We start from the raw sequence: 9,164 nt of genomic DNA on the forward strand, positions 1-9,164 counted from the left end.
GGAAGCTGGTGCTTAAGCAACCAAGACTGAGCAGTGCCTGTGTGCATTGCAATCTCAGCCAACCGCAGTAAATGTTATTGGAGTTTTTGTGCTGTAAAATTGCTGCTTTCATGCCCACTGCATCTGACAATAGGAATCCTTGGCCTTGCATGAGAGAGGAAGGCTGATGTGCCTTCTAGTCAGATCTCTGCATCCTTAGAAAGTAGGGTTACTGCTCCTGTATACTCCTAATGGGTTAGTGACAAATAAATTCATGTCAATGGTACGTCAGACATAGAAAGATACTAAATGGAGAAGTCTTTTGTGTATGAGGGAGAAGAGCAGATAAACCACGCTTTACACACAGTCCTTAAGCTTTTAAAACCATTGATATTTAAAAATATAAAGGATATTAAATTAAAGGTGCCAGATGCTTAGCCTTTCACTTTTCAAAGTAACTTTGAGATGAGCTCTATTTTCACAATCCTTCAGTGCATCTTTTTATTTTTTTGCTTAGTGACTCAAGCACAAAAATCCTCAGTATTTCTCCTATAAAAGTCTGAGACAGACATCTGCCAGCAGAATTTGTGAGAGGCTTGTTTACTTCCAGCAAGCAGCATGTTTAAAGCACTAAAACATTGTCCTCCAACTTACAGTTATTCAGAACAGAGTTCAAAGGGAAGCCAAAAGCTAATGAGGAGACAAAACAGACTTCTTATTTTTGTCAAATGAGCTATTTTTTTTGCTGCAGAAACTATTTCAATACTATTGAATTAAATATGTGTTGCAGCTGCATTACAATGACTTGACTCCTATATTAACCCCCACTAGCAACTTGCATGTAATCCAACAGCAGCTCCTCAGAAGTGCAGAATCAGGCCCTAGCAATCATCAGAACTAAGGAATAAGTTAAGTATTTTATGTATTTGCACAGCTCTTTTTCTTCAGCAGTAACTGAAGTCTCGTCTGAAGGAAGAAGCTTTTCCACAACTTACAGGACAAGATAGCACGTTATCCTTACCAAATGTAGACATTTTGCAGCGAGCTGGTAGATGCTTGGAGCTTTCCAAAGCACCAACTCCTTAAAATGGCCATGACTACATAACTAATTTTAATTCATCTAAAACAAATGAAAAAATAAAATTACTATCATGCGCCCACAGCTGGGAAACAAACATGACTATTTTTTCCCTGAGAAGAACAATCCCTAATGAGAGTGGCCTAAAGACTAAGAAACCAGAAGGAAGAAAAAAAAAAATTTAAAAAATCAAGATTTTTACCAAAATCTCACAACCCTCAACTCATTCTATGTTTCTGGAAGAACTTTTGTATTCTCAAAGCTGCCAAGGCTTGGTGAGCATTAGAGCTGATAAGAAGGGCTTGTAAAAATCTAAATTCAGGCTGTTGGCACTGATTGATGAACAAATGGGAACATGTGTAATATATCTCTTCCTCCTCTTCTTAATAAAGGACTTTTTTTAACACATCGTGTATTGTGGTACAGAATTGAAAATATTAGACCTTTCCCTGAAATAAAATAATGAAAAATCATAAATATCCACGATTAAGGTGATGATGCGAGACACTTGCATCTGCTACTGATCTCCTACAAGTTATTTGCTACACTCTTGCACACCATTTGTACCTCTGGAAGTCAGCCTAAGCAGTAGTTTACGGGTAAAGTCTTCAGCTTTGTAATTTATAATGAAAATAAACTCTTTGCTATGACTGTTCTCCTTCTCCTTTTACATTCTGTATTACAAATTAACTTCTACCTTAATTTCTTACAGCCTACTTTTCTGCACAAGAGCAGTACACCCTCATTCCTGATTGTGACTCCAGGATTCTTCCATTAAACTGTGACAGAATTTAAATTCAAGCTCCTTACTTTGCCATTAGGAATGTCTGTTCTGTAATCAAGCAAGTCAAAGGAAGCGATATATGTGCAAGCACTGGCAAGCAGAGAAGGATGAATTTTTGACTCTCATGTTCATCTGTAGCACCAGGTACACGCTGGTTTACTTTAAGTGATCTGACATTTGGATGTTGCAGACTTCCTTTGATAGAACTATATTCTGCTTTTATATTTCACCATGAATTTATCTTCACAGATTTTCTTAACTTGCATGATTTTTTTGCAATATGATTTTTGATGGGGAAGGGAGGAGGGGAGGAAATGTCTCTACATCAGATCATATCCGCAGTACGATACACAGTTGGCAGGTTGTCCCATCTGGCATGCATTCGAGTATAAGATGGATAATTTGTCACTCTGGATCCTTTGATTTGTGAAAAGGGCAGAATCATCTCTGGAAAGATATTTTGCAGCTAATGATACAGGAGGTGTGGGGGAGACTGTTCTTTGAAGGCTACAAAGGCCACAATCTGAGGAGAAATAATTGGTCTTGGCTCTCCTATTAAGTAACATAGATCGAAAACTACAAAAATCTTTTAAGAGAAAAACATGACTTACAACAATCAGATATGAGAACTAATTGCCCAGCACTTTGCAAAATTTGATTTTGGAGGGGTGAGGGTGAGATTGGGGAGCTGTAATTTGCTCTTGGCAAACAGACTGAATGCTTAATTAAACTGAACAAATGTACATTTTTGTACATTAAGGGAACAATGTTGACAGAAGTTTGGCTTAAAAACCAATGAAAGAGGATAAAAAGATGGTTTCATGAAATTGAAATCAAATATCAAAAAGAGAAAAAAATAAACTGGCTGGCATTCAAGACACAATTTTATGTTTTCAAAGCAACTATATTTGCCCCAAGCACATTGATCTGTACCTGAAAGATATTTACCTTCTTGCACTGTCTGACTTCGGACTATAAGAGATTTACGAGCTTCTGTAGCTACCAAGGAAGGCTGCAAGCACTGCTACAGTGGTTGAAATATAACTGTCTCTGACCTCAGAAAAAAAGTCAGCATGTATTTTTATAGCATGAACTTATTCCATATTTACAGTAAGCTTGTCAAGTACCTCCATTCAGCATCACGGGCATTCTGAATTTATGGGTATCAAACATTTTTGCTTACAAAATATTTACATGAGTATGCACATGCCCAGAAGACATTGGTGGTTTTCATTGAGAACTAGAAACCTTATTTTGCAGCTTTGAAGGATAAAAAATGGTCCAGCAAGTGGGAAGGGAAAGCAGCTGTTGTGCAAATGATTTATTGTGGAAGGTCTGGACAATTTCAGAGTGCAGTCTGGGCTACAGGACAAATCATTTTCTGTTATGTTTATACAGGCAATGCATTGCAATGTGCAGGCTGCTAACACAACACACTTAGCCATAGCTTGGTACGAAAATCTCTGTCATAAACTACAAACTCATGCATACCTGATTTGAATTGCACACAGGTATCTGTAGAAAAACTCCAGGAGGTTACCTCAGTCCAATTTCTCCTAAGTGAATGTAGGTTTGTTCTCAGCAGTATGAGTTACAATTAAAAGTAATAGAATGAAAATAAGGAAGGGAAAGATTAGGCACATTATCAGGAAAAAATGTTTAACAGCAAACTATATTAAGTTATCTAAGTCTGTCCCAAGAGAAGTGACAGAAGCTCTGTCACTTTGCAACATGAAATTAAAATAAAGATGTATCTCTGCATCCTATACAACATTTTCTATTCAATCTTTGGTTATTAGTTTCCCTTTGTCAGCACTTAATTAGTGCTTAGGCTACATACTAAGTCACAGTTTTAATCTCTTACATATTCCCATATATTAATACCTCTAACCTCATAATTGTTTTTATACAAATATACCTGAACAATAGAATAAATAGCACTAAGAGAATTTGACAGGAACTTTGAAAAAGCAAGACGCCCCAATTCCAAACTTACATTCCACTGATGCTATGTCTATGATTCCCTCTTTGCTGATGTACTTGTATAACCAGCTCAAACTGTACTTTTGAGTCAGACCATGTTGAGGATTTATGTCTGATTAAAATCCTCTATCACCATTTCTCCTTAGATTTTTCCTTAGATCTCAGATCAGCTTACATTTTTCAGTTGTAATTTCACTTTATTAGTTTCTGGCCATACAATTAATGATCTTTCCTTGTCCTGTTCTATTAACATTTTGTCCCCAGTTGGCAGTCAGAACACTCACTACTTAGTATCATTAGGAAATTTTTTTAGTACCATTTTTACTCCTTCATCCATATAACTAATGGTGATGTTAAATAAAACCAAGATTACAGCATAGCACAATGATGTTCTTCAATACAGCTCCTCCTACTTTGATATATTATTCTTAATTTATTATCACAGACTATTCCAAACCAAACAGGTCTGAATTAATTTTTTAAGCAACATGGCTTAGGACCAGTGCCAGACCTGAAGACAAATTGCATGTACTGATACAACAATGAAAAAACTTAATTTATCATGAACTATGAGATACAAGAAAAAAAATTACATTAAACCAATGTGTAAGACAACAATGAAAATAAGGCATGTGGATACCCTCAGAGATTCCAGGGAATTCAGATGACTGCCAGTTCTCAGAATGATGAAAAGAAGCAGATTTATACTTTACCAAAAAACCAGCCTGAACATCTTTTAAGCATTCAATCTCATGCCCTCATGCTTCTCTTTCCTTCTGTCCTAGAACACCCCAACCCCTTCCCCTCCTTTTGCTCCCCAAAAAACAGAACTCCAAAGCTATACCTTACATGGCAGGTGACAGCCTGGCTGCTAAGTTCTCGTTCACTAGTACATGCAGTTTCCATTGTGGAATAATTGTGGCAAGGCACAGACGGAATAAGGACTGGGAAGTGTTTTTTAGGCACTGAAGTAAGACTGCCAGAAAATCACATAAGGTACTTCCAAGACATTGGCTAGGACTGACTTAATTTGCCATAGGTCTTTTCAATATTCACAGGTTATTTCCAACCCTTTCACAAGCCAGTAGGGTATGAAGGGGGATATCACATTTTCCTCTTCCCACCCTGACAGGAGCTGCAAAGGAAGAAAAGATGCCTTAAAGTCACTTGCATCTTGCACTAACTTCTAACACAAATTCCTGTGCGTATTTCTGATCATGAATCCAACCCATCCATTTTATTTGCTTTCGGTGGGGAAGAAAAGGCAGAAGTGAAGAAGATTGTTTAGTTATGGCAGTTATGCATGAACTATCTATGCAGAAAAATAAAACATGGGAGTTAGAGGGAAAATCTGAAGTGCAAAAAACCCCTAACGAAATTCACACCTAAGCCAGTTATAACATGTGTTGTAACTAGTCATTACTGGGGCCCAACTTGAGCATTTGGCCCCTATTCTCTCATGTACTAGTACAAAAGCAGAAGGGTTCTAAAGCTGGCTTCTTGATACTGCAGTATGATAAAATAATAATTTCTGTATGGCAGATACTTTTGTATAACGTCTCCCATCAAATTCTAATGTGTCATCAAGAACTAAAGTCCTCCAGTTATGTTTGTGGGAGAATTATGCCACAGAACATTTGGTGTCCATAGAGTGCGATAGGCTACAATGAGACTTCCAAGTATGAAGAGTTCTTGTACGTAGATAGGCTACAATGAGGCTTCCAAGTATGAAGAGTTCTTGTACGTTATCATTCAACCAGTTTTATGAAAGTATTTTTTCTCTTTCACAAATTAAAATTCAGAGTTGTGCACCAGATTTCCAATTTTTTTTTCTTTTTGCAGGAAAGCTTAGCCATTTTGAACTGAGAAGCTCATCAATTGGCATTTCCCATGTGGGTGGAGAAAATCTTGTTTATCGTGTATCACCTGGCAGATCCTTCATCAAGGACAACTGAAAAACTGTTTTATTGAATTTTTTTTCAGAATTTGCAATTAGATACACTACCATCACAAACTGTTACTCAGAAACATGAGAACCTTGTACAACTTAAATCTTCAAAGGCAAATGCTGCTGTGGAATACATCCTTCTCTATGCTGTATTTTATAGTTTTCCCGTAACACTTCCAATTTAGGGAGTAAAAATCCTCAAATCTGAATTTCTAACTCATGGTCTTCATTATCAGGAGTAAGTGTTAACTGTATCTTGTCTTCATAGACTCTCCTTGATCTGAGAGTTTAGTGCTGTGCTTCTCATTATATTAAATTCTGTGTTAAAAGGTAAACTACTCCTAATTTAAATAAGATCCCCTCCAAATTCTGACTAATCTGCAATTTTTCATTGAAAACGGTTAAGAAGCTTATCAAGATGCTGAAATACAGGCTTTACATGACTTATATTGTTTATAAGACTTCATGACCTAAGGAAACCCTCCACCTTGTTCACATTCAAGAAACCTTTCCTCCCAGCTCCTAATTCCTCTCACTGTTTCCCTTCCCTGCAGACATATTCAGATGTCCCTGTTTATTATAAACCAGTTCACTCTTCTTTCTAAAAAAATAAAACTAGCAAATTCTTCTGAAATCAGTAGCCAAAGAGGCTGACTGCTGGAACAGAGTCCGTGTACATGGAGAGGAGGAACAAGTAGAATTAATTGGAGGTGCTATGTAAAGGAAGAGTTATGACTGATCTTCCCCAAATTTATCTCCTTCTGAATTTTACAACTTATTAACACATGGCTTTTACAGAAATTAAATGATTCCCATTAAACTGTCCACAACAGTCCTTAGTTGATTTGAATTTTTAAAGCTACTAGCAATACCTCCATGAACGCCTTACCTTCTCATGTGGTAAGCATTTGATAACTCATTTTAGTAAGATTAATTTCTCTTTCGCCTAATTTCTGAAAAGGGGAAGCTAATTCCCATTGGTTAACAAACTAATCAAACCCAAAGGCTTAGATTAATATAATTCTAAATATATAATGAGATACTTTAAATTTTGAGTTGATCAAATAAACTACATTGATCAAATGAACTCATTCTAAAGGAAAACAAACAGATGTTTGCATAGACTAAAGAGATGTTAATTCAACTTGATATTCACATAAAGTCAATGTAACTGAAAGCAGTTCAATAATATAATTGTTTTCAGTCAATACCTTTTTTATCCCTAAATGCTTCAGCCGTGATCTCCTGCTCTCTGCCAATACAAACATTGGACAAAGTCATACCAAATCTGGCACTGGAGTTATTTCATACCCATTAAGATTAGATAGCATGGAAATCTTACATTCAGATGCAAAGGAAAAGACAACCTCTAAATAAAAACTTTCCTTCTGTGAAGGTGCTACACATGCTGCATTACTTACTATTTTAGCTAAAGAAAATAAAATACTCAAATAACACTCTACCAAAGGCCACGACTGAATGATATTTACTTTCCAGGGTAGATTTGGAGAGATCCACATACTACAATGCTACACAGCAATGCAAATCATCATCATTGAGTAGAAGAAAGTTGTAGTTAACTTAGAAAATATTGATAATTAAATTCTGCTTTTCCCTGTTTTAAAAAGAACATACGTTTTCCCCATCAACAGGCCATCAGAATACGTTATAAGAAACCAACCATGAGCAAATTAAGTAGATATTCCAAGCAATATTCGTGTATGTGCTGGGCAAAAGCAATCGTTTTCCAGGTAACGCAAACCCTGACCCTGCAGCTGACTGCAGAGAGGGAAGTCTGCCACCAGAAAACCTATTGTCTTCTCCTTATCTAGCAGAAAAGCAAATAAGCCCAATTTAAATTATGGCAATCACTATATATACAGTATCCATGGTTAGCAAGTTGAAGCACTTCTAAAAACAAGCCTGATCTTGTGGAGAGAAAGATTAGCGTCGTATGACCGCCAGCACTACTAGACTATGAGTCTATTATATATCACTGAGTTAATTCTTTGACAGCAGGAACTGTAAATTCTTCTACTACACATATACACTGAAGGGGTGAATATCAGGCATCTGCAGATAGAGCAGACACGGGAGAAAGGCTGGAAGAGAATAGGGAAGGGAAAATGAACATACTTGCAGAGTATGCCAGATTTCCCTTCTGCTTAGCAAGTCTTATGAAGAAGAACTCTCTCAACATTACTATGGTGTTAACTTCTGTCCTGCTTGCTCTCCAAATCCCTCTTATTTTGTTCTCCTAAAAGGCCAAGACTAGACTTTGCATGGAATCAGATGAAACTAATTTAGCTAGTCTGGGATGAAAGGTATCAAGGTACAGTCCTCAAGGTTGGCAAATTCAGACTGGCAAGCAAATTTCAGAAGTAGCAAAATACTAAAACCTAGAGTAATGATGAACACTTACTAGCTTCCTAAGAGACTAAGAGGTGCAAGGAGCTCATCCCAGCTACTCAAGATTTTTAGCCGTTTTGCCTTACTTTTGCATTTTGCATTTGCAAAGAGAGCTGGAAGATACAGTAATCTAAATGTATTGGCATGTTGAAATAAACCAGGGTACCTTTTGGATAATGCATCCTTTTTCTAGCATATTTCATATCCCTAGACATAAAAGAAAGGAGACATCTTCATACCATGTCCTGATTATGACAATGCATTACCATTTTTTGCATTCTTCACAGATTATTAAACAAGTTGAATGTGCAAAAATAAAGTTATCACTATTAATTTTAAAGATCTTAATCCAAATGTGTCAAATTCACATGTACAATTGCTCTTATCAGACTCGCCTTTTAGACACAACACACACCAAGGTTCCACTCAAAGCTAGGAAGAGAAGCTCAAAGGTAGGGTTTTGCTTGGCAAAATAATTCTGTCCAACTAGCTGATGTGAAACCTGTATTTCTCCAAACTCCCTCTGGTGGTTCATCCACAGGTGAGTTCTTAACAATCAAAATACAGAAATGGTTCTTAGAAAGTGAAGTGGCTTGTTCCAAGTTGGCTGATCTACCGGGGAGGGTTATGAATTAACAAATTATTCATTTAGTCTGCCTACACCAAGAAAATCTGTTCAATCATACAACAACGATGGAACCCTGTGGCTATTATATTTTTTACATTAAAAAGTAAAAATTTGTTTCTTGGGGCATGATGTAGAAGCAGGCACTGGTATTTCAATTACGTGACTCCTGTTGCTTATTGATACTGATTAGGAAGACAAGAAACACGGAGACACACATCTGAGGAGCCACCACTGCCTTCTCTCTTCACAGAGCTTTCTTCCTCTCAAATTGTTTCCTCAATCTTGAGTGCCCTATCCAGTAACACACAAATGCTGCTCTCCTTCCCTAAGGAAACTGAAGGAATGGATGGAACCT

At 36.9% G+C, this 9,164-nt stretch overlaps 1 protein-coding gene across 1 annotated transcript in view; it reads right to left on the reverse strand.

Annotated features, from left to right (window-relative positions):
• Nucleotides 1-9,164, reverse strand: part of TENM3 (teneurin transmembrane protein 3) — a gene marked incomplete at both ends in the record, with an annotated part of 157,040 nt that overhangs the window by 147,284 nt on the left and 592 nt on the right. The window lies entirely within an intron of this gene.

This window comes from Acanthisitta chloris, unplaced genomic scaffold, assembly GCF_000695815.1.
Source record: "Acanthisitta chloris isolate BGI_N310 unplaced genomic scaffold, ASM69581v1 scaffold5478, whole genome shotgun sequence".
NCBI lineage: Eukaryota > Metazoa > Chordata > Aves > Passeriformes > Acanthisittidae > Acanthisitta > Acanthisitta chloris.